The sequence below is a fragment of the Sorex araneus genome, chromosome 3 (genome assembly GCF_027595985.1).
Source record: "Sorex araneus isolate mSorAra2 chromosome 3, mSorAra2.pri, whole genome shotgun sequence".
Taxonomy (NCBI): Eukaryota; Metazoa; Chordata; class Mammalia; order Eulipotyphla; family Soricidae; genus Sorex; species Sorex araneus.
Window position 1 is genome coordinate 104,091,854 of NC_073304.1, and position 26,303 is coordinate 104,118,156.

Below are 26,303 nucleotides of genomic sequence, written 5' to 3' on the forward strand. Positions count from 1 at the left end.
CATGAAATTTATTTATTTTTAATTAATTTATTCTTTTATTGAATCACCATGTGGGAAGTTACAAAGCTTTCAGGTTTAAGTCTCAGTCATACAATGCTCAAACACCCATCCCTTCACCAGTGCACATATTCCACCACCAAGTAGACCTGGAATTTTTGCTTTCTAAAATTGACTTTTATATCTTTTAAATTGTTATACATTTTTTAAATGTAAACACTGTGATTTAAAAAGTTGTTCATAATACAGTTGTTTCAGGAATTCCATTTTCCAACATCAATCCCACTATCAGTATGACCTTCCTCCACCAATCCCCATTTTCCACTCAGTACCAAGTCTTAGCAGGCATAAATAATCTTACGTGATACTGCTGGTTGCAGAAAAATGGCTAATGAAATTACCAGAAAATAGATCAACAAAAGTCGACTTATAATCATTGTTGTATCTCAGAATGATGTTTCAAATGTCATAGTCTGAAAATTACTGAGCTGATTGGTGCTGGTTGAGATTTGTGCTATTCCTTTTGCCCACCCAAGTTAGTAGGCTCTATGCAAATTCCCCATCAAAGTTGCTGTGTTCCTACCAGGTTGTCAGTACTGTGAAATTTGAGTGTTCCATGACTCCATTGGTGGTCTCTAGTTCTAGGAATTGTGGAGCTGAGCTAGAGAATATGGGGGTAGGGGGGCTGTGAGGGTGGAGATGCTGGACCCACCCACAGGGAAGGGAACTCAGGCCGATCCCATTCCCAGAAGGGCAGTTTTGAGCCTCGTCCTTGATCTACCACAGATGAGTTGAAGCTAGGTGACTTCTTCAAAAATCAATCTTGTCCAGATAAATCCGGAGCCGCTGAGCACGAATTGGACCCTCTGCGCCTAAAGACTTTGACTCCAAAGATGTAACACATTCGGGCATCCAGCGCAGCATCCGATAGCGATGCACTGGGACACCGAACTGGGCTACAACTCTGTGCTGCCGGGGGTGGATTTTTTTTCCTCCCCACCCTGACTTCCTGCATGGAAAGCAGCGGGCTGGCAGCACCCATGTGGCAGGCGCCATCTTCTGTGACTCCAAACCCACAGGTATTCGGATTTTACTGTTGGGGCTCCCAGGAACTCATGGGAAGGGGGCGTAACCGGCACGCCCTCGGCCCAGATAAATCCGGAGCCGCTGAGCGCGAATCGGACACTCTGCGCCTAAAGACTTTGAATTCAGAGACTTCTTACAGCAATGCACTGGGACTGTGAGCTGGGCTATGTAATTTCTGGCAGAATTTTCCCTGGACTTTATACAGAAATCCAAAACCGCGCGGACGCTGCCGAGTCCGCGCGACTTAACATTTATAATTGTCAGCAATGTGAAACGGCTCCATTTGAACAGGTCTGACTTGGGGGGGAAACTCCAAATAATAACAGTAAGTTTTTGTTGAAAAACTTACTTACTTACTACAACAAAAACCTTTTGTTGAAGGTTTTTAATGTAGCAGCCACCTCTGGACTGTGAACTAAGCAAAAGCCCCACGCTGGCCGACGCGGCGTGGCGTACACCATACTATGAGGCACAGGAAGGGGGATGAGGGGGAAAAAGGAAAAAAAAAAAAGGAAAAAGGAAAAAAAAAGAGAGAGCGAGAGAGTTATGTACTTGTAGCAGTGGGGCTACATATCTCTTCATTTCCAGCAATGAAAAACTAATTATCAAATGTAGTAGGTCTGTCTCTCTTGGTTGGAAACTTCAACAACTATAGTGAGTTTTGTGTTGAATTATGGAATGTAATCAAGGTAAAGAAAAAATGAAGTGAAATTCATTAGTTATACAGTAGGGGGTAGGGGGTGGGGGCAGGGGGTATACTGGGGTTTCTGGTGGTGGAATATGGGCACTGGTGAAGGGATGGGTGTTTGAATATTGTATAACTGACATATAAACCTGAGAACTTTGTAACTTTCCACATGGTGATTTAATAAAAATTTAAAAATAAAAAATAAATAAAAAAATAAAAATGTTGTTCATTACTAAAAAAAAAGAAAATAAATCTTTTTTTTTTTTTTTTAAGAAAGTCTCCTTATAGGGATCTCGTTGAATCTGTATGATGCTTTGGTGAGTATTGACATTTTGACAATGTTGATTCTCCTTATCCATGAGAGGGGATATGTTTTCATTTCCTCATGTCCTCTTTTATTTCATGGAGTAGCGTTTTATAGTTTCCTTTGTAGAGGTCCTTTACTTCTTTAGTTAAGCTGATCCAGAGGTACTTGATTTTTCTGGGGCACAATTGTGAATGGGGTTGCTTTTTTCATGTCCCTTTTGTCTGTCTCATTGTTTGCATATAGGAAGGCCATGGATTTTTGGTTACTGATTTTATAACCTGTGACTTCACTATACAAGTCTATTGTTTCTCAGAGTTTCTTAACAGAGATTTTAGGCTTCTCTAGATATAGTTTCATACCATCTGCGAATAGTGAGAGTTTGATTTCTTCCTTTCCTATCTGGATGCCATTAATCTCTTTTTCTTGCCTAACAGCTATTGCAAGTACTTCCAGTACTATACTGAACAGAAGTGGTAAGAGTGAGCATCCTTGTCTTGTCTCTGATCTTAAAGGAAAGGCCCTTAGCTTTTCTCCATCGAGAATAATGTTTGCCATACGTTTGTGGTAGATGGCTTTGACTATCTTGAGAAAAGTTCCTCCAAAACCCAGTTTGGTGAGAGTTTTCATCATGAACGGATGTTGGATCTTGTTAAATGCTTTCTCTGCATCTATTGATATGATCATATGGTTTTTATCTTTACTTTTGTTGATATGATGGATCATGTTGATTGATTTCCGAATGTTAAGCCATCCTTGCATCCCCGGGATGAATGCCACTTGGTCATGGTGTATGATCTTTTTGATGAGTTGTTGGATTCTATTTGGTAATATTTTGTTGAGGATCTTCGCATCAGTGTTCATCAGAGATATTGGTCTATAGTTTTCTCTGTTATTGGTGTCTTTGTTTGCTTTTGCTATTAGGGTGATATGTGCCTCATAAAAATTGTTTGGGAGGGTTACTGTTTTTTCGATTTTCTGTAAAAGCTTGAGAACTGGCAATAGATCCTCTTTAAATGTTTGGAAGAATTCGCCAGTGAAATCCACCTGGGCCTGGGCTTTTGTTTTGGGGGAGACTTTTGATTACAGTTTCAATTTCCTTGATATTAATGGGTCTATTCAGGTCTTCTTGGTTCAGTCTTGGGAGATTGTAGGAATCAAGGAATTCATCCATTTCTTTTAGGTTCTCTTGTTTCGTGGCATATAGACTTTCAAAGTAATCTCTGATGATCTTTTACTTCTCATTGGTTTCTGTTGTGATGTCCCCCTTTTCATTTCTGATTCGGTTTATTAGGGTTCTCTCTCTCTTTCTTTGTGGAGTCTTGCTAGCCATTTATCAATCTTGTTTATTTTCTTTTTTTTTTTTTTTTTTTGCTTTTTTTTTGGGTCACACCTGGCAATGCACAGGGGTCACTCCTGGCTCTGCACTCAGGAATTACCCTGGCCGTGCTCAGGGGACCATATGGGATGCTGGGATTTGAACCCGGGTCGGCCGCGTGCAAGGCAAACGCCCTACCCGCTGTGCTATATCTCCAGCCCCAATCTTGTTTATTTTCTTAAAGACCAGCTCTTGGTTTCATTGACCTTTCGGATTGTTTTTTGTGTTTCCATGTCATTAATTTCTGCTCTAATTTTCATTATTTCTTTCCTTCGGTCTGGTTTGGATTCCTTTTTCTGGTCTTTTTCTAAGAATTTGAGCTGTGAAGTCAAGCTGTCTATGTAGGCACTTTCTTCCTTCCTGAGGAATGCTTGCAGAGCTATAAATTTTCCCCTTAACATGGCTTTAGCTGCATCCCATAGATTTTGGTAGATTGTGTTTCATTCTCATTTGTTTCAAGATATCTCTTGATTTCTTCCTTGATCTCCTTCCTGACTCACTCATTGTTCAACATAGAACTGTTTAATTTCCAGGTGTTTGCTTTGGTTCTCTGTGTCTGTGTGTGATTAGCTTCTATCTTCAGTGCATCGTGGTCTGAAAAGACAGTTGATACAATTTCTATTTTTCTGATTCTATTGAGATATGTTTTGTGGCCTGTACATGGTCTATTTTGAAAATGTTCCGTGTGTGCTGTAAAAGAGTCTTTTGTCCATGTGCCTGGCTGTCTTCCCCGGGGCCTCCTCGGAGGGGATAGGCTCCAGATTCCCTCTCCACCCCGAGCAGAGCTCCTGGTGGCTCAAGACCTCTGGAGCCTAGTCACAGCCATGCTCAAGACTCCTCTCCACACTTCCGAACGAGCCTCACGTATGAAGGAACTGGCAGAGGAACCCAAGTGTGTGGGACCCGGGGCTAAGACTGCCAAGGCTGCTTGGATCTGGATTGGGCCTGCTCTGCCCAGATTTGCCATTTCCCAGTAGCTAGGCGGTTACACATAGGGACTTCCCCTGGCACCATGTAATCCTGTCAACGGCCAGCATCCAGAGACATAAAAGCAAGTCCCCATTTTGCTTATAGCCCAATTTCTTATAGCCTACTTCTCTCTGGTAGAACCTGCAAACTACTGGGAGTTTCCTGCCCACATGGGAGAGCCTTGCAAGGTCCCCATGGTGTATTAATATGCCAAAACCAGTAAAAATCTGGGTCTCATTCCCCTGACCATGAAAAAGACTCTAGTACGGAATAGTTGGAAGGACAAGTAGAGAGAGGCTTCTAAAATCTCAGGGCTTGGACAAATGGAGACGTTACTGAGACCGATTGAGAAATTCGATGATCAAAGGGATGATGATGATGATGATGATGATGATGATGATGATGGCGATTCTTTCTTTTTGGGGTGTAAAGCCCTGTATAGGTCTATTAGGCCTCTCTCCTCCATTTCTTCTTTCAAGTCAGTGTTTCCTTGCTGAGTTTTATCTATCCAGAGGTGATAAGGTGGTGTTGAAATCTCCGACTACCAATATGCTGCTAGCAATGTCCTCTTTAAAGTCTGCTAGGAGTTGTTTTAAGTATTTAGTTGGACAGGCAACTGACCAACCAAATGGAAACAGAGATAAACAAATGGGACTATATTAAACTAAGAAGCTTCTGCACTGCAAAAGATACAGTGACCAAAATACAAAAACAATCTTACAGAATGAGAAAGGATATTAACCCAATACCCATCCGATAAGGGGTTGATATCAAGGGTATATAAATCACTGTTTGAACTCTACAAGAAGAAAACATTCAACCCCATCAGAAAATGGGGCGAAGAAATGAACAGAAACTTTTTCAAGGAAGAGATACGAATGGCCAAAAAACACATGAAAAAATGCTCTGCATCACTAATCATCAGATTAAAACAACCACGAGATACCACCTCACAGAACAAAGATGGCACATATCCAAAAATAAAGCAACCGCTGTTGGAGAGGATGTGGGAAGAAAGGGACCCTTCTATACTGCTGGTGGGAATGCCGACTAGTTCAACCCCTTTGGAAAACAATAGGGACACTTCTCAAAAAATTAGAAATTGAGCTTCCATTTGATCCAACAATACCACTTCTGGGAATATATCCTGAAGAAGCAAAAAGTAGAGTCAAAACGACAGCTGTTAGAAAAGATGAAGTCATGAACTTTGCATATAAGTGGATAAACATGGAAAGTATCATGCTAAGTAAAATGAGTCAGAAAGAGAGGACCAGACATAGAAAGATTGCACTCATCTGTGGAATATTAAATAATAGAGTAGGAGACTGACACCCAAGAATAGCAGTATATAATACCAGGTGGTTGGGTCCATGGCTTGGAAGCTGGCCTCACATGCTATAGAAAAGGCAGCCCGGATAGAGAAGGAAACACAAAGTAAAATGTGATTGGAGATCCCACGCGGGAAGGGAGAAGCATGCTGAAAGTAGACAAGAGACTGAACATGATGGCCACTCGATACCCTTATTGCAAACCACAACCACCAAAAGGAGAGAGAGAACAAAAGGGAATACCCTGCCACAGAGGCGGGGTGGGGTGGGGGGGATAGGATTGGGGAGTGGGAAGGATACTGGGTTCATTGGTGGTGGGGAATGGGGAATGGACACTGGTGGAGGGATGGGCTCTCAAATATTCTATCAGGGAAACTCAAGCAAGAAAATGTGTAAATCTGTAACTGTACTCTCACGGTGACTAATTAAAAAATAAATTATTAAAAAAATAAAAAGAATGTCTCCTTTCTTTTGTGGACTAAATGGATTCTCAGACTTTTTGCTGAGATGCCACCCTGAACTCATCAAGTGAATTTTAAGAATAAGAAAAACAAGTATGGGGCTGGAACAGTAACACACCGGGTAGGGTGTTTGCCTTGTACACGGCTGACCAGGGTTTGATCCCTGGCATCACATATGGTCACCCAGCAACACCAGGAGTCATTCCTGAGTGCAGAGCCAGGAATAATCCCTGAGCATCGCCAGGTGTGACCCAAAAAGAAAAAATAAAGGAAAAAAGAAAAGCAAGTATTTAAAAGATAATAAAGAAGTAATAAAAATTTTCTATCTTCTAGACATAAATTTATAATAGATTATACTTATATTTATACAAATATAACTTCGCATTTGTAAATTGTACTTGTTTATACTTTTATTTGTTTATATTTTTACTGTACTGAATTTGTATTTCTGTAAGCACATTTAAAAATTTCTATTATAATATGCATTTATATTCACGTATAACAGGTCTATCATAAATATGATGTGTAATAAGGACTTGTATCACTTGTCATCCCATTTATCTTTGACTTGCTCAAGCGGGCGCCAGTAATGTCTCCATTTGTCCCTGTTGCATGCTAGTGTAGCCCAATGATATCTGCTTGCTCCAAGAACAGAAAGAGCCTCAAACCGTTCATTCAGGGTTTTGACGAAGAAGTCTGACCATCTCTGTGGTGGGTGGCCACGCGGTCTTTTGACGTCTTGTGGAATCCAGTCGGTAACAGCTCTAGCCCAGTGGTCGTTTCTGAATCGTATTACGTGTCTGACCCATCTGATTTTTGATGCCTTGGCAAATGAGTCAGCGTCCCTGATTCTTGACCGCTGACAGAGGTCGGAAACCAGATTCCTTCTCTCACTTGAGTGAGATGTGAAACTCCTACATAGCTCTTTCAATTCCTCTTTGGGATACCCGAATAGTGTTCTCATCTTGTTTGCGTAGGGCCCAGGTCTTGAAGGCATAAGTTAGTGCAGGAAGAATGGTGGAATCAAAAAGATGTGCCCAGATTCGGAGGTTCTTCATCCTCTTAACCACTTTTTTGATGCTCTTGAAGGTGTTCCACGTTGCTCTCTTTCTCCTGCGCAGTTCTGGCGCCAAGTCGCTCCTCATGTTGAGTTCTCGACACAGGTACACATAGCTGCTGCATTCGGAGATGTCCGTTCCATTGAGAGCAAATGAAGTTGTCCATTTTTCATGAGCATCATATTATTGAGGTTCAGCTGTAATCCAACCTTTCCACACTCATGGTCAAAGTCGGCCAGCATTTATGCTGCTTGGCTAATATTTGGTGCTATGAGTCATGTCTCAGTGAAGCAGAGGTGGTGTAGCTGCCAACTGTCAATCTTCACTCCTATTCCTTCCCATTTCAGTAGTCGCATGATGTTCTCAAGGTGGCACTGAAGAGTTTCGGTGAAATGGTATCACCCTGCCGAACCCCTCTCTTACATCAATGATCACTTCCTCGAAGAATGATGAGATCCTGGTGGTGCATCCGTAATATAGCTCGCAGAGTATCTTGATGTACTGAATTTGAATGCCCTGTTTGGCTAGGGCTTCAATGACCACTTCAGTCTCAACAGAATCAAAGGCCTTCTTTAAGTCGATGAATGTTAGACAGAGGGGCATCTTGAACTCTCTCAAAACTTCAATGAGCTTGGTCACTGTGTGGATATGGTCAATCGTGCTGAATCCTTTTCAGAACCTGGCTTGCTCACATGGTTGTCCTTCATCTAGTGTTCTGCCTATTCTATTCAGGATGACATGGGTGAACAACTTGTAGATGACAGACAACAGGAAGATTGGGCGATAGTTTCTGATGTCCTGGATGTCTCCCTTCTTGCACAACAAAACGGTCCTGCTGGTTTTCCACTGGGACGGAACCTTGCATTCAGAAAGATAATGTGTGAAGAGCCGAGCCAGTGTATTGATGAGTACTGGCAGCAAATTCTTCAAGTGTTCGGGTCTGACCTTGTCCAGACCAGGTGCTGTACGCATCTTTTTTTTTTTTTTTTTTTTTTTTTTGCTTTTTGGGTCACACCTGGCGATGCACAGGGGTTACTCCTGGTTCTAAACTCAGGAATTACTCCTGGCGGTGCTCAGGGGACCATATGGGATGCTGGGATTCGAACCTGGGTCGGCCGCGTGCAAGGCAAACGCCCTACCCGCTGTGCTATCGCTCCAGCCCCCCCCTTTTTTTTTTTTGTACGCATCTTTACCAATGAAATGGCATGTTGGATATCAGAAGGGAGGACGTTGGGAATGACATATCAAACCTGCAGAATTTGGGATGTGGATAGGTGGATGTGGCTGTCAAAGAAATCTGAGTAGAAGTCGTGAATAATCCTTTCCATTGCCTTTCTGTAAGATGTGATAGATCCATCGGGATGTCGGAGGAAAGTCATCTTGGTCTTGTGGCTTGTGAGAGACAGGCAAGCATTGAGAATAATTTTCCCGGCTTCTGTTGCACCAGTCAACACTATTGCTCTTCTCTTGAGGTCATCCTTTATCGCTTTGCTGCACAGCTTTGCGAGCTCGGACGTTAGCTTGTGGTTGTCTGAGACTCACTCCAAACGACGTTGACTAATGAGATCCAGAGTTTCCAAAGACAGGTGTCTGTTTGTGGCTTTCTCACTCTTGGCATTCATCGCGCAGTGATGGACAAAAAACCAAAAAATACTGGTTCGATGTAAGAGAAATGATAGAGAAATCCAAAGTCAGCACATTCAAATGGAATAAGGTGGTTAAATAAGAAAGAAAGAAAATGAAATAAAGTGTGTTTCTTAACTCTGTGCATTTTACACAGCCTCTGAAGAACACTTGGAGAAAAACACTTGTCAGAAAAAAACTTGGAGAGGGCAAGGAGCTCTTGCATGAAAGACACAAGGAATAGGCCCAGGAGCGACAGCATGATGGTAGAGCATTTGCACTGCATGAGGCTGGTTGACCTGGGTTAGATCCGCGGCAGAGTCGGTGATGGTCAGGTCCTTCAGGGGCTGGTCCTGCCCGTCTGTCTTGGTGCTCTCAACCTTGCGCATGACCTCCTGAAAGAGGGAAGCAGAAGCTGAGGGAGGGGTCCAGAGACCCCGAGCACAGGGAGCTGGAGGCCACAGCCTCCTGGAGGGTCCCCGAGGTGCAGGCCAGGCTGGGCTGTGCAGGGATGGACACAGGCCACGGGGGTACTCAGAAGTTGGGGTGCACTGAGAGGCTGGCTCCTTCTTCCCGACCCCTCAGCTCTGCCACCCTGCACGGTCTGAGTTCTGGGCTGGCTGTTTGGGGTCAACTCTGGCGCTGCCGGGGCCACAGTGCCCCGAGTGCCGCCCCCACCTCAACTCACCATGCCCTCGATAACCTTCCCGAACACCACGTGCTTGCCATTGAGCCAGGCGGTCTTGACCGTCGTGATGAAGAACTGGGAGTCGTTACTGTCTGCCCACGTGGGCCATGCTCACCCAGCCCGGCCCGCAGTGCTTCAGCTTGAAGTTCTCACCAGGGAAGCGTTCGCCATAGATGCTCTTACCTGGGAAGAGAGATCGGGGAGCTTGGTTCCCGGACGAGCAACAGCCGGGTCCTCGGTCTGCGCCATCCTCAGCCACCCAGGCGGGGCATGAGGCCCACACACACCTCTGTCCCCTCTGCCCTCTGGTCTGGACGCCAAAGCGCTGATGAACGCGGCCCTGGGCAAAGGCTGCTTGAACTTTGCCTCCGGCCATCCCTCGGTGCCCTGGAAGCTCTCACACAGCCCGATGCATAAGGACACAAATCAAACATCTGTGGGACCCTGGACAGTGGTTGAGGGAAGCGGTAGTAAGGGAGGGTCTGGTGCTCGATGCTCGTGCAAGATTCCCCCAAGACCAGTACTGTAAATCACAGCGCGAAATAACAGTTTAAAAAAATGAAATCTCTCCTGACCGTAAATCATAAACTCATTCTGGAAGCCAGAGTTTATGAACAGCCTCTCTGATGGCAGAACTGTGATGGCTTCTACGGAAGGCTCACGTGGGTACTTGCACCTGCTGAGCCCAGTCTGAATCCCCAGCACCACACACTGTCCCTCCCCTAAGCAGAAGGAGAGCACTGGAGAGGGGCAGGGGGCAGGTTACGGGCTGTTACATGGGCCCCAGAAAGCCAAGTGCCTCTTTCCTAAGAGTGAACAGAAAGGAAAGGTGGAGGGCAGAAGAGACAGTCCAGCGGGGAAGGCGCTTCCTTGCATGCAGCTGAGGCACTGTTGTCCCTGACACAGACAGTGGGCTGGGTCTGCAGCAAGCGTCACACACCAACCCTGGGAGCCTGGAAACGGCACAGCGGGGACTCCACACCCTGGGACCCGGCTCTGGGATCTCGGCTTCTCCCCACGAGACCCTCTCTAGGCTCCTCACAAACCGGTCCAGCCCCGCCATCACCCCGGACATCCACCAGGGCTTTGGAATGTCACTCAGGACAAGCCCCTGGTCCAGTTCCTGGGTGCTCCATTTCCAGGCCCCCAAGTCCGGCTCTTCGTTTGGGGGATGGTGGGAACTCAGAGGAACGGGTGGTGGTGGGGGGCAATCCCAGGAACACCCGTGGGTGACAGTCCATTGGGCTCCACCTGAGCTCACATCTTGACCTTGCCTCTTCTTTGCCCACAAGTCCCCAGCCAGGCCGGCTCATCCCTCTCCCTGCCTCGGCCTGAGGCGTGCCCTGCAGGCACCTGACCTACTCCCCCACCCCACAGCTCCGAGCACTGTCCTGGACAGTGAGTGAGCTCAGAGGACTTGCCTCAGAGGCGCTGGGTCCAGTCCTCAAGCTCCTTAGATATGGGACTTGTCCACCCTCTGCACTGGCCTAAGTGCGACTGTCCAGAGACCCCCAGGGCTTCCAAGGAGGATGAAAAACCAGCAAACAGGCTGGAGGGACAGAGCGGGGAGGGCGCTTGCCTTGGGCTCGGTTAGTCCGGGTTCAGTCCCAGCACCCCACATGGTCCCCGGACTGATCTCCGAGTGCAGAGACAGGAGTAACCCCACCAGGTGGGGCCCTAAACCAAACAAATTATGAGTCTGAACCTTAAATATCTCCTTGGGGCCCATCTGAGTCTCTGGGGCTGGGAGGAAACGGATCTGCTGTGCCAGGGCCGCTGTGCCCTCAGCAGGCACCTGAGTCGGCCCGCCATGTCCAGACGGGGAGGGGGCAGCTGGGAGTCCTCAAGCTCTTGGTGGAGCGTAACTCTGCGTCCCCGCGCCCCTGTCCCGAGGGTGCCAGAGCCGTGGAGTGAGATGGGGTGCTGGGACCGGGCCCAGGAGGAGAGTCCAGTGGGCGGGGCCCTTGTACTGCATGTGGCCGACTCAGGTTCGGATCCCCAGCTCCACATACGGTCCCCTGGGCCCCACCAGGAGCCATGGGTTTGCGGTGCCAGAGTGAGAGCACAGCCCGCAGGGCACGTGTCGTGCACAAGTCTGACTCAGGTATGATACCAGCACCCATATATGGTCTCCAAAACACCGCCAGGAGTGATCCCTGAGCACTGCTGGGTGTGGACCCACACCCCTTCCCTGTCACCCCACCCCGAAAGTAAGTTCTAGGGCAGAGAGAGTACAGCTGGGGAAAGCGGTCCCCTCTGGCGCTCTGACCCTCAGTCGGCCCCGTCCCTGGAGCATCCGAGACAGGCCACCCTGGGTGCAGACCGGTCCAGCAGTCTGTGGTTAGGCCGGTAAGGCCAGACTCGCCAACGCTGGCCGCCTGCCCCTCCTGACTGCTGCTGCTGCGGGCCGGGGGCGTCTCACCCCTCCACACGCCTGCCCTCTGCCAGCATTACCTCCAGTGCCGTTGCCCCGGGTGAAGTCTCCACCCTGGATCGTGAAGTCCTTGATCACATGGTGGAACTTGCTGTTTTTGTAGCCAAATCCTTTCTAGAAAGAAAAAAGGGGGAACAAAGGGCAGGTGAGGAGGCAGCACAGGCTGGGGGGCACGCACACACACATACACCAGAGCTGTTGGGGTCCTGGAGACCCCGGTGGCTGCCAGCTAAGCCAAGGCCCCATCCTTCCCCTTTACCCAGGGCAGAGGGCAGGGTGCGGGCCGTGCAGGCAGCATACCCAGGTTTGATCCCCACACCCACCTGGTCCCAGAGCCCGCCAGCAGTGATCCCTGAATGCAGAGCCATGAGTAAGTTCTGAGCACTGCCAAGAATGGCCCCAAGGAACAAAAAGTGACCCCCCCAATGGGGCTGGAAACAGGCCAGAGAGACAAAACATGAGTAAGGCGTCTGTCTCTCATAGGGCCGACCCTGGTTCACTCTCCAGTATCACAGGGGTCCCCCAAGCCATACGGGTCATTTCTGGACACAGAGCCAAGATGAGCCTAGGAGGCTCTGGGCCTCTGGCTCCCTAAGAGTCAGGTTGTGGGACTAGCCCGTGAGCAGGGCACTAGCGCTTCAGGTGGCTGACTCAGGATCAAATCCTCAGCACCTCATAGGGTCCCCCGAGCCACACCAGGCAGGATGGGTTTGTGGAGGCCAGACTGATACAGTTCAGCAGGCAGAGGACTTGCCTTGCTCGAGCTTGACCCAGGCACTCCCATATGGTCCCCTAAGACCCAAAAGAAATGCTCCTGAGAACTGGCAGGTTGGCTCAAGCACCCACCCCACCCCCATGTCAGCCCCCATAAGAATAAGTTCTTGGGCAGAGAGATATTGCAGTGGGGAAGGTGCTTGTCTTGCATGGGGCTGACCTGGGTTCAATCCCTGGCCCCACATGTGGTTCCCTGAGCTTTGCGAGGAGTGAGCCCTGAGCTCAGAGCCAGGTGGGTGATACCTGAGCCCACTGAGTGAGGCACAAAACTGAAAACCAAAAGAAAAGGAATAAGTGGTCGAGTGTGTACAGAAAGATGGTGACGGGACAAAAAGCTTTAGCACGTGCATTACATGTGCAAGTGTGATCTGGTACCTCATCTCTGGGTACAAACCTCAGGCAGGCAAGGAGGGCCCTGGGCCTCGAGCACCCGGGGAACCTGTGCCCTCAAAACAGAAAGTGAGCTCACACCAAGGTGTGCAGACATGTCTATCTGAGGGAGCGGAGGTGGGGTGCATATCTGGCAGTGCACAGGGCTGACTGTGGGGCTTGGAAAACCATACGGGTTGCTGGAAAGTGAACCAGGGTTGGTCACATGCAAGGCAGTGCCCTGCCTGCTGTAATAACGAGCTGCCCCACCCGCAGGCTCTAGCTTCTGTATTTTCATTTTAGTTCTGGGGCCACACTGGCAGTAATCAGGGTTTACTCCTGGTTCTGTGCTCAGGGATCAGTCGGTGGGCTCTGGAGACCATATGGGATGCCAGAGATTGAGTCAGGCTTGGGTGGATGGAAGGCAAATGCCCTCTCCGCTCTGCTACAACTCTAGCCCCAAGTGATTTCTTTTTTTTTTAATTTATTAATATTTTAATTAGTGAGTCACCGTGAGGGTACAGTTACAGATTTACACATTTTCGTGCTTGTGTTTCCCTCACACAATGTATGAGAACCCATCCCTCCATCAATGTCCATTCTCCACCACCAATGAAACCAGTATCCCTCCCACCCCCAATCCCTTTTCCCCGCCACCTCGCCCTACCTCTGAGGCAGGGTATTCCCTTTTATTCTCTCTCTCCTTTAGGGTATTGTGGTTTACAATAGGGATATTGAGTGGCCATCATGTTCAGTCTCTAGTTTACTTTCAGCGCGCATCTCCCTTCCCGAGCGGGATCTCCAACCACATTTTACTTGGTGTATGCTTCTCTATCTGAGCTGCCTTTTCCCCCAGCATCTGAGGCCAGCTTTGAAGCCATGGAGCTAACCTCCTCTACTATTCTTGGGTGTTAGTCTCCTACTCTGTTATTTTATATTCCACAGGTGAGTGCAATCTTTCTACATCTGTCTCTCTCTTTCTGACTCATTTCACTTATATGCAAAGTTCATGACTTCATCTTTTCTAACAGCTGCATAGTATTTCATTGTATAGATGAACCAAAGTTTCTTTAATCAGTCATCTACTCTTGGGCACTCGGGTTTTTTTTTCCAGATTCTTAATATTGTAAACAGTGCTGCAATGAACATATAAGTGCAGATGTCATTTTGATTCTACTTTTTTGCTTCTCCGGGATATATTCCCAGAAGTGGTATTGCTGGGTCAAGTGGAAGCTCAATTTCTAATTTTTTAAAAATTATTTTTATTGAATCACCTTGTGGAAAGTTACAAAAGTTTCAGGTTTAAGTCTCAGTTATACAATGCTCAAACACCCATCCCTCCACCAGTGCACATATTCCACCACCAAGAATCACAGTCGTGATTTCTAATTTTTTGAGAATCGTCCATATTGTTTTCCAAAAGGGCTGAATCAGTCGGCATTCCCACCAGCAGTGTAGAAGGGTCCCTTTCTCTCCACATCCTCTCCAACAGCGGTTACTTCTGTTCTTTTGAATTTGTGCGAGTCTCTGTGGTGTGAGGTGGTATCTCATGGTTCTGTGATCTGCATCTTCCTGATGATTAGTGATGAAGAACATTTTTTCCTGTGCTTTTTGGCCATTTGTATCTCTTTGTTGGGAAATTTTCTGTTCATTTCTTTGCCCCATATTCTGATGGGGCCCAAGTGTTTTCTTACGGGAGTGTTTATGGGGGACAGAGGACCCACATCTTTTGGTGCTCGAGGAACCCTGCAGCGATGTGATGCCCAGCATGCTGCATGCCAGGCGAGCGACAGAGCCTGTACCATCTCTCGAGCCCTCCACAGATATCTTTCCTTTGGTCAGTACATTCTCTTAAAGATGAAAGGTGGAAACCGAAGAGAGAGCACAGTGGTAGGCGCTTGAATTGCACCTGCCTGAGCAGGGTCTGATCCCCAGCATCCCATATGATACCCCAAGCACCAGTAGGAGTAATTCCAGAGCCAGGAGTAACCCTTGAGCACCACCAAGTGTGGCCCAAAAACAATTAAAAAGAGAGAAAGAAGGAAAAAAGAAAGGAAGGAATAAAGAAAAAAAGAAAGGAATAAAGAGAGAAAGAGAGAAAGAAAGAAAGAAAGAAAGAAAGAAAGAAAGAAAGAAAGAAAGAAAGAAAGAAAGAAAGAAAGAAAGAAAGAAAGAAAGAGAAAGAGAGAGAGAAAGAAAGAGAGAGAGAAAGAAAGAAAGAAAGAGAGAGAGAAAGAAGAAAAGAAATGGAAAGGAAATAAAAGAGAAGAAAAGAGAAGAGAAGAGAAGAAAAGAAAAGAAAAGAAAAGAAAAGAAAAGAAAAGAAAAGAAAAGAAAAGAAAAGAAAAGAAAAGAAAAGAAAAGAAAGGCGTCCAGCGAAACAGCTCTGTCGGCTCTGCACACATGGTCCAGGCCTTGGTCCAAGAGCTTCCCCCGCTTGAGTTGACCGCTGCTCATTCTGACAGTCACTTACCTCTCCCATGGCTAAAGCCACGACATTATCCACTGTCTTGGGCACAGTCTTCCTGAAGAGACCGATGGCCACCCGGCCAATGTCTTCAACGCCCACGCACAGATCGAAGTATACCTGTGGACAGGAGTGCCTGGACTGAGGAGGGGTCTTGCTATAAGGGGCTTGAGAAGGGAGAGGGGCGGGGAGAAAATGGGCAGGTTGGGGCATGGAGGGCTGACGGCTCTGGGGAGGTCACCCCAGCTCAGCCCTCCTGAACGGAAAGGTGGTGACCATCTTCATGGGCACAGTACACGACTTGCTCTAAAAAATGAACCCGAAAACTAAAACGAAAAGCTAGCAGTTTTTGTTGAACTAGCTAGTATGGAGCCACTCAAGAATAAATCACCACTGAAATGAGCTTTGGGCATTGCAGCTTCCAAAACGTCGGGACACGTGTGTGTTTACCCCAAATAGGACGTCATACAACTCCCACGGGTCGTGCAAACTTACTGGCACCCATGTCCCGACTCAGTCCCGGTCCCCACCCTTCAAGACCGGTCTCTTAGACCTGTTTTCCATGGACCTGACTGTGATGTCTGCAGCTTGCCGCCATGTGTGTGTTGTATACAGATGCACGCAGGTTAAGTACGTGCATTTTATAATATGTGCACGTACATAATATACATGTCCTGCAGTGTTCAGGGGCTGCCCTACCCTGCCTCGGGTTGCTCCTACAGCAGCGGGACCTTGGGGTGCAGGATGGGCCTCCTGCAGTCAGCCTTAGAGCTCACCCTGTTATCTCATTTTAACAGAAACCCTCAGGAAGGTCGAGACTAGTATTCCTGTGTTGCAGCACGATTTCACAGGTTCACACCCACAGTTGGTGGTGCTTTGTTGCAGGAGGCTACACGTGTCTTCTATACTACAGAGCCTTTATTTTTTTTTGGGTCACACCCGGCAGTGCACAGTGGATATTCCTGGCTCTGCACTCAATAATCACTCCTGGTGGTGCTCAGGAGACCATATGGGATGCTGGGAATCGAACTCTGGTTGGCTGCATGCAAGGAGAACGCCCTACCCACTGTGCTATTGCTCCAGCCCCATGGTATTATTAAACATTTTTAGAACTTCTTTCCTGGTTTTGGGCCACACCCATCTGTGCTAAGGGCTTACACCTGACTCTGCATTCAGGGAACACTCCTGGTGGGGCTCGGGGGACAATATGGAATACCCGGGATCCAAAGCGGGGTCAGCCACGTGCAAGACAAGCATTGTGCCCCGTGTCCTATTGCTCCAGGTCCCATTTATCTATGATTTTTTTTGGTCAACCATATAACAGTTTATAATAAAGCTTGTAGGTCATACACAAATGACTGCATGGGTACCAAGATCAAGCAGTCTGGAATTAAACCTGGACTCTGATAGACATGAGAACTTGAAGCAATTATTTCATCTTCCATATTTTCTTCCCTCATCTTTACAACAGATTGACGTCTCTCAATGTGTGGTGAAAACTGAAAGATGGTGCTTGAGAACATAGGGACTTGAAATATGCTCTGAAGGAACACATTTTCCATTTGAAAAAGATTCTGCACTTAGAAACCATGCCGCCATTCCCCACCCACACCCACACCCCCACCAACTCTGTAAGAAAATATTTGCTCTCCTGTTAGACAAAGCACTAATGTTAGAATTTTTAAAGAATTTGAAAAACTTAGAGGCCAGAGTGATAGTACAGTAGTAAGGCATTAGCCTTGCATGTGGCCGACCCAGTTTGGTTCCCTCACATCTCATATGTTCCCCGAGCCCAGCAGGAGAAATTCTGGAGAGAAGAAACCAGGACTAACTCTTGCACAAGTTGTGTGTGCGCCTGCCCCCCCCACCGCCAAAAATCCAAGAAAGAAAAAAGAAAAAAATTAAAAAGCAAATGAATTTGCAAAAGTGAAAAAAAAAACTTATAGAACTAAATAGACACTTCCTCAAATCAGACATACAGGTGTTATATTACAAAGTGCTCATTTGGGGCCGAGAGAAGTCACCAAGTTTAAGGTGATTATACCCTTGATTTGATCCCCTGAGCACAGAGCCAGGAGTAGACCCTGAGCATTGCCAGGTCTGAACAACCCCACAACCCCTTCGCCAAGTATTCTGGAGAGATGGTACAAGAATTAAGGCCCTTACCTGGCATATGACTAACCCTAGTTCGCATCCTCAGCACTTATGATCCCCCAAGCACTGTCAGAAGAGGACCCTGACCACAGAGCCAGGAGTGGCACCCAACTCTTAACAATAAAAAACAAAAGCACTTTCCACCACTTATCAGAGAAATGCAAATCCAAAGGAGAGCTGGTACCTCACACCAGTGAGAATGGGCACATCCAAGAATGGAACCAACCAGTGCTACAGGGAGGTGGTGAGACAGGAACCACCCAGACAGGTGGGCATCATCTGACTCAGCCCCAGTGGGAGACACTACAGCAGAGCCTTTCTCAAAAGTTAAAATTAGACTTTCAGGGCTGGACACGCAGTTTAAAGGAGCACAACGTGGTCTCCTGTGCACAACTGCCAGACAGTCTGAGAGACGAGCAGCCCCGCACCAGAATATGGCCCCAAACAAAAAGAGTGGCTGAAACATGACCCAGCTCTTTCATTCCTTGGCATCTACCCGCAAAGCCCAAAAACACTAATGTGAAAAGACATTTGGACGTGAGTTCTTCTGCAGCAGTGTTCAGAATAGTCACAATCTGGAAACACCCGACTGTCGAAGAACAGGTGACTGAATAAAGAAACTGTGGCACATACATATACACACAATGGAATTCTATTTATCTATTGGGCAAGAGGCAATCTTGCACTTCACGGCAACTTAGATGGAACTGCATGTTATCGTGGTAAGCAAAGTGACTCAAAGAAAGAACTAAGACGAATGATCGCTCCTATGTGGAGTATTGGGCAACCAACCACAAGACTGCTTACAGCACAGAGCGTCTGAGCAGCACTGAGTTGACTACGGGCAGCGGGGGCAGGTGGGTGAGAGAGGGGAGCTGGAGACCTGTGGGTAGGGAGGCTGATTCTCGGTGCGTGGCTGTGGGGTGGCAACTATACATTCCTGAAATAGTGATATCATAAGATTGCAAATCATGGTGCCAAGTTAAGAAAGAGAAAAAGCCTCCCCACCCAATTTAAATCACTTTTTGTTTTGGGTCTCTCCTGGCTCTGCACTCAGGGATCACTCCTGGCAGGACTTATGGGTCTGATTCCAGGATTGAACCTGGGTCGGCCATAAGCAAGGCCCGTGCCATAACCTGTCTACCACTTCTCTGGTCCCACACTCTAACTGTTTATTAGTTTTTGTCATGCCACTAGAAGTATAATGTTCTCTCCTACTGATTACTCATCTATTATTAGATTTAAATGAAATGATAGTGTCTTAATCCCATCTTTTTTTCTTAACTTGCTTTCTTTGTTATGTTTGTTCGTTTTCTTTTGTTTTGGGGTCAGCCTGGCAGTACTCAGGGTTTATTCCTGGCCTGTGCTCAGGGAGCACTCCTGATGGGACTCTGAGGACCCTATACTTACCCAATTTCCCTTTTTTATAAGAACACAGTCCTTTTGGATATGATGCCCTCTAAATTTTAACGTTACCTGACGTGTGGGCATCAGGATATAAACACTTATGGGTAGGGACAGAGAGATTTACGGTGGTTAAGTGCGTGCCTTGTGGTGTCAGTGAACCTGGATTCGATCCCAAGCACCCCATGTGTAATGCTCCAATCCCCATCAGGAAGGATGCCTGAGTACAGAGACATGAATAAGCTGGAAGGACAGACAGGTGTAGCCCCAGTACAATAAACAGCAATAAGTGGGTTCAACGAGTAAGTGGATTATTGTATATATAAACTAGAATTGTTTTAAAAGTATGTTTTGTGTTTGACCCCAAAAGAGGTTAAAAGCAAACTTACTCAAATGAAACTACCTCAAACTTGAAACCAGGTGTATAGAATGAGCATCCCTCTACTAATGAGAAGACAAATTAAGAAAGAGTATTTTAAGTTAATTGATCTGATAAGGATTAGCATCCAATATATAAACTCTCTTTTTTTTTTTTTTTTTTTTTTGCTATTTGGGTCATACCCAGCGATGCACAGGGATTACTCCTGGCTCTGCACTCAGGAATTACCCCTGGTGGTGCTTGGGGGACCATATGGAATGCTGGGATTTGAACCCGGGTTGGCCGCGTGCAAGGCAAATGCCCTACCCACTGTGCTATCGCTCCAGCCCCCTCATTTATATCCTTTAATAGCAAGCAAAAAATAACAAAACTGGCAGTGTATTTTTTGAACTGGAGAGAGTACCGCAGATAGGGTGCTTGCAAGTGACCTGATTTCAATCACTGGCATTCCACATGGGTCTCTGACACCACCAGGGCTCATTCTGGCGTGCAGAGCCAGGACTAGCCCCTAAAAATCCTTGAGTATGGTCCAACTTCCCTCCACCCCATAAATTGCCAGTGGATTTTAATGAAAAAGTAAAGAATATATAGAAATGGTGAATAAGTAAAGGATTTTTTGAAGCTTACTAATCTCCTGAGAAATGCAAAGAGAAAACTGACAACATAATAAAGACTTACTGCTCAGTGAGAGCAAACCCTGAGCACAGCTGGTTGGAAACACCTGAAAAAATAACAATAAAATAAGCAGCAATAAAATAAGCACACACTACCGGCAGTGTGGCCCCCAAACCGAAAGCCAACAAACTGAAACTCAGTACATAAAACACAGTGATCGGCACAGATGCCTCAGGGTTCCACTGAGGGCCTTAGAGGGGTGCCAGCACATGGAGAAAATGCCCTTAGGATGTGGATTCTTCCGGTTTGTCTGCTTGGGGGTCACAGCTGGCAATGCTCAGGGATTACTTCAGGCTCTGGACTCAGGAATCACCCCTGGCAGTGCACACAGAACCACACAGGATGCCGGGATGAAACCCAGGTGAGTCTGGTGCAAGGCAAGTGCGCTGCCTGCCGTTCTGGCACCGGGCCCATTGTCACATTTTCTGAAGCAGGCGCTCATGCTCCAGGGTCCTGCTAGGGTCCCTGCAGGTGCAGGCAGATCTGGTGTGGCAGCATTTGGAGCTATGCCTTGTTAGAGTATGTCGTTGAACTGGTTTTGGGTTCCCCGAAAACCCAAAAAGGGTCACATTTTGGGAGGAAAGCTTTCCAGAAGGAAATCTTGTCATGGTAACCAGGGAGGCGGTCTCCTTAAGACATTGCCCTAGTAGCAATATTTTTTTAAATTTATTTTTAAATTAATTCACTATGAGGTAGAGTAACAAAAATGTTATGTTTGAACTTTGATCATATGGTCATCAAACACCCATCCCTTCACCAGCACACATTTTCCACCACCAAAATTCCCAGTATCACCCCCAACCCATTCCACTGCATTTCTAGCATTAGAAACCTAATGCTTTACTTAATTTCACATAGGAAATGTCTTATTTTCTTTTTGTTTGGGGGGGCCACACCCAGCAGTGCTCAGGTTCACTATTGGCTTTGTGTTCAGGAATAACTCCTGAAGGATTGGGGATACATATAGATGCTAGATCTGTGCAAGGCAAGCACTTCGCCCACTGTATTATCTCTCTGGCCCTGTCTATCCATCACAATCACAATCACAATATCCCGTTAATCACCGATTTCTCGGGCGGGCTCAGTAACATCTCATTTCGTCCTTTCCCTGAGATCTTAGAAGTCCATCTCGACTCGGCCCTCCTAATGATGTTGCACTGAGGGCTCTTCAGGGTCAGGGGAATGAGATCCAGCTTATTACTGGATTTTGCATATGAATACACCATGGGAAACTTGCAAGGCTCTCCCATGTGGGCAGGAAACTCTCAGAGGATTGCCAGTTTCTCCCAGGGGGAGAAGTAGGAAAAAGATATCTTGTATCTTCTGAGAGTTTGCTTTTAAATCTCTCTCTGGATGTTGGCCATTGATGGGATTACACACACCTGGGTTCCTCTGCCGGTACCTTCATGCATGAGGCCTGTCCGAACGTGTGGAGAGGGGCCTCCAACATGGCTGCATCTAGGTTGCATCTAGACCACCGGGAGCTCTGCTCGGGGTGGGGAGGGAAGCTGGAGCCCATCCCCTCCAAGGAGACCCGGGGAAGACAGCCAGGCGTGCAGGCAAGAGACTCTCTGCCTGTCTCTCCATATTGTGCCAAATCTTTCTAAGAGCATGACAATATGGTTCCATGATGAGTTTATATGCTGGACTATCTAAGAAACTTTTTCATAAACTTATCAAAAACTTGTTAAAATAATTGCAGATACAATTTAAAGACCTCCTTGTAACAATCCTGTCGGACTGTACAGTTTCTTTCCAAAAATACAATCCTCAAATCTTTGATACATTTCTTTACATTCATTGTGTCTTCAGTTTTCCTTCATTCTATGTCCATAGTCATTTTGAGATAGTACAGAGAAAATAGGTTATCAAATAGTAAGATAAATCTCTCTGCTGAATTCCACTGCTATTACCGGGTATAATTACTGAATACTATTCTTGAGTCATAATTTAAAAAGAAAAGGAAAGTCACCCGTTACATCTACGCTGGGAATAAAATTAATTATATTTATGCTATAAACCCATGTTTAAATGCTTAGACATGACATGCTTGGATTTATTTCCTAATGTGAACAGATCTTTTGCTGTTGTTGTCGCTCACACCTGGTGGTACTAGCGTTGTTGCCTGGCTCTGTATTCAGGAATAACTCCTGGCTGGCTTGGGGACCACACGAGGTGCTACAGATCTAAACCAGGTCAGCCCCGTGGAAGGGGAGCATTCTACCCACTCTAACACCGCTCGCCCTAGTTCCTTTTAGAGTCAGCTAGAGGAGAGTTCTCCTTCACAGGGTTTTTCTCCTCTGTGATTTTTCTCGTGCTTATGAGGCTTGACTTCGATGAGAATATTTTCCTACATTCTTTACAGTCACAGGCTTTTCTACGTGGATTCTCATGCTGACTGAGGTTTGATTTCCATGAGAAAGTTTCCTTACATTCTTGACATTTATAGGGCTTCTCTCCTTGTGGATTCTCCTGTGCTGTGAGGCTTAGCTTCTCTGAGAATGTTTTGTTACATTCGTAGGGCTTCCCTCTATGAATTCTCTCACATTGGAAGAGAAGGGACTTCCAAGAGAAAGTTTTGTGCCTTTTTTTACATCCATACGGCCTCTCTCCAGGAGTCATAAAGCAGTTCGTACATGCATCATACTTATCAAACATAACAAAAGAATAGTCTCCTCCATTATGAAACTTCACTTCTGAAACCTGGGTAGAGTTCACACATTTAAAGTAATTTTGGAATCCTGTCTCTCTTTATTGCTCCCAGCTTGCTGAAATTGTCTATAAGGACTTCTCTCTTTCGTTCTTTTACTTTTTTGGGCCATACCCAGCAGTACTCAGGGCTTACTCCTGGTTCCGTACTCAGGAGTCACCCTGGTATGCAGGGAACCATATGGGATGCTGCGGATTGAGCCTGGGTCGACCATGTGCAAGACAAACGCCATCACCTGCTGACTATATCGCTCCATTTCCTGTCTACAGGGATGTCTCTGGATATGCTCAATCAAGTCATACTAAGACTGAGTATGTAAAATTAGAAAAAATGTATAAAGAAATAAGATGAGGTAGATATATTCACAATGATAAGCCTACCTAAGCATGTTTTGTGGGATTATATATTATAAAGAAGGTTCTTCCAAACACAGAGGGACCAAGGATCTCTTTAAAGATGTATTTAGTTTTGCTTTTTGTATCACACTTGGTGGTGCTCAGGATTACACCTGGCTTTGTACTTGGGGATCATTCCTAGAAGTGCTTGGGGGACAATATAGGGTACTGGGGATAGAACCTCTCTTGGTTGCATTCATGACTAATGCTTTACCTGAAGTGCTGTCTCTCTGACCCTAAAGGTGTATTCATTTTAAAAACATTATTCTGGGGGCTGGAGTGATAGCACAGCGGGTAGGGCGTTTGCCTTGCACGCGGCCAACCCGGGTTCGAATCCCAGCATCCCATATGGTCCCCTGAGCACCGCCAGGGGTAATTCCTGAGTGCAGAGCCAGGAGTAACCCCTGTGCATCGCCAGGTGTGACCCAAAAAGCCAAAAAAAAAATAAAAAATAAAAACATTATTTTATCACTTGTGAATTAAGGCAACGAATAATATAAAAGGCCTAGTGTCAAACTGTCCTTATCATTTTCTTTCTCAATCATGAAAAGATTCATAGACACGTTATTAATTTTATCTGAGAAGTACAGCAGAGATTTTAACCTACCATTTTATTTTGTATGTTTTTTCTATACTTTAATAATATCTAAGAACTTCTTATTACCATTTATGTTCAAAAATGGCAGTATTTTCTGGATCACTATATAATGGGTGCAGAGGATCCCTATCTATTTGTCACTAAAGAGATGCTGACATAAAGGCGCAGGCATTTAAAATCTATGTTTATTTTATTATGTTACTTCCTTATAGTGCTTGGCTAGAGTATCTAGGGTTTACACAATGGCCTAGTATCTTTTTCTTCATGTTAAGCAAAGTCATCTTTCTTCAGATCCCTTATTAACTATCACACCACTGACTTTATTTTAGGGGACTGGAGAGAAAGTACGGTGGATAAGGCTCTTTCCTGACATGTACTAATACAGTCTGCTCCTTTTGTTTGCTTTGGTTTTAGTTTTGGTCACACTCGGTGATACCCGGGTTTACTCCTGGCTAAGCATTGAGGAATTACTCCTGCAGATGCTGAGGGACCATAGAGAATGCCATGCACTAAACCTGGGTTGGCTGCATGCAAGGCAAGCGCCCTACCCACTGCACTATCTCCCCACCCCGAACATAGCCCTCTTATGGCAAATAAGAACTACTAGAGGTACATATGGTCCCCTGAGCCCTGCCAGGAGGGGTCCCTAAACGCAGAGCCAGAAATAAGCCTTGAACACTGGGTATGCCGATATGTACCAAACCACACTAAGACAAATGATAAAGCAGGTCCAAGGCTGTAGAAAGTACTGGTGGAGCGTGTCAAGTAGACCTGGAAATGCTCTCAGAGCTTGGGCTGGCATTTGGAGGCTGAAGGAGTTAGAAAGAGCCTCAGACCAGGTACCTGAAAGCCACATGGAACTGGGAATGTCTCTTGAGCTTTCAATTTTGTTTCCTTGAAGCAAGCACCCTAGAGATGGGAAGAGCCTGTCTGAGTCCTCCTCTTCCTGTCCTTCCCAAATTCTAGGTGAGTGAAGGAGTCACAGAAAATTGCTCAGAGGAAAACAGCTTTGGCTGGAAAAGCGCCAATGAGCAGACTGCAAATCAAGAATTCCAAGGCCTCTTTCCAGTTATGAGCCAACAGACTTGTTGCTGAAAGGCTCGGACCCTCCCCTTGTCCTGACTCCGTTGACCAATGCTTGCTTGAGCAGGCCCTGATCCCAGATGCCTAGAGATGCTCTCTTCAGTAAAGCATGGGTCACTCCAGTCGTGGACCACGTTCCTTGCTCGTGTGCCTCCTACTCCTCCTTATAGGAACCTACGGAGAAAAGGCCACAGGGGAGGACTCTGGGGTCGCGGGACCTACCTCCTGTGTTCTCTGGGCACCAACACCTGGTGCCGAGGGAAAGTTCCGGGGACAGTTAGAGGGGGTAGGACTCCTGTGATCACCACCCGTGGGACCAAGCCTTTAGCTAGTCATTCCCAGGCCCCTCTTCCCACACACACTCCCAGGGCAAACCCAAGTACAGGGCCTAACTCCTGATTTCTCCTCCCCTAGGAACCCTGCCTAGGCTATTATGGGTGGTGGCAACAACCAACGGGAGAAGAGCAGTGCTGAGTGCACACAAGACAGTGGCAAGAGTCTATGAGAGACCAGCAGTGCTGAGTGCAGATAATATCGGCATAGCCAATGAGAGAAGAGCTGTGCTGAATGCAGACAATAGACAGCGGCAGTAGCCAATGAGAAAAGAGCGGCGCTGAAAGCAGACGATAGACAGTGGCAATAACCAATGAGAGAAGAGCGATGCTGAAAGCAGCCGATAGACAGTGGGAATAGCCAAGGACAGAAGAGCAGTGCTGAAGCAGCCAATCAACAGTGGCAATGGGCAATGAGAGAAGAGTGTGCTGCGTGTAGACGATAGACAGCGGCAATAGCCAATGAGGGAAGAGCAGTGCTGAAAGAAGGCGATAGACAGTGGCAATAGCCAATGAGAGAAGAGCCGTGATGTGTGCAGATGATAGAGAGGCAATAGCCAATAAGAGAATATTAGTGCTTAATACAGACAATAGACAGAGGCAATAGCTTAGTCGCTTTGCAGCCCAGATCTCAAGGATCTGGGTCCTTGAGAAAGTCTGGGGAGTGTTTCTTATGACACACCTTGCCCTCTGTTGGCCCTGCTCCCCAGGTCCCGTAGTGCCATCACTGAGGTCCGTTAAGTCTTCCTGGGGCGTTGAAGCAGAAGCTTGTGCATGGTACTTCTGGACTTTCTCTAACTGCAGTTGCTTTGGGCGGTTGAGTACAGGATTCTGAAGAGTCCAAAGGCTGAGATGCCTGTTGCCCCAGCCTCTCCTCCTTGCTCCTAGTAATTATCTCCATCAGAATTGACTGAATTACAATGTGTGGTACCCCCAGCTTGTTGCTCTC

The 26,303-nt window shown here is 46.5% G+C and overlaps 1 pseudogene; it reads right to left on the reverse strand.

Moving 5' to 3' along the window:
• Positions 1–1,925: 1,925 nt before the first annotated feature.
• Positions 1,926–26,303, reverse strand: part of LOC101537926 (peptidyl-prolyl cis-trans isomerase B-like) — a 55,151-nt pseudogene continuing 30,773 nt past the window's right edge.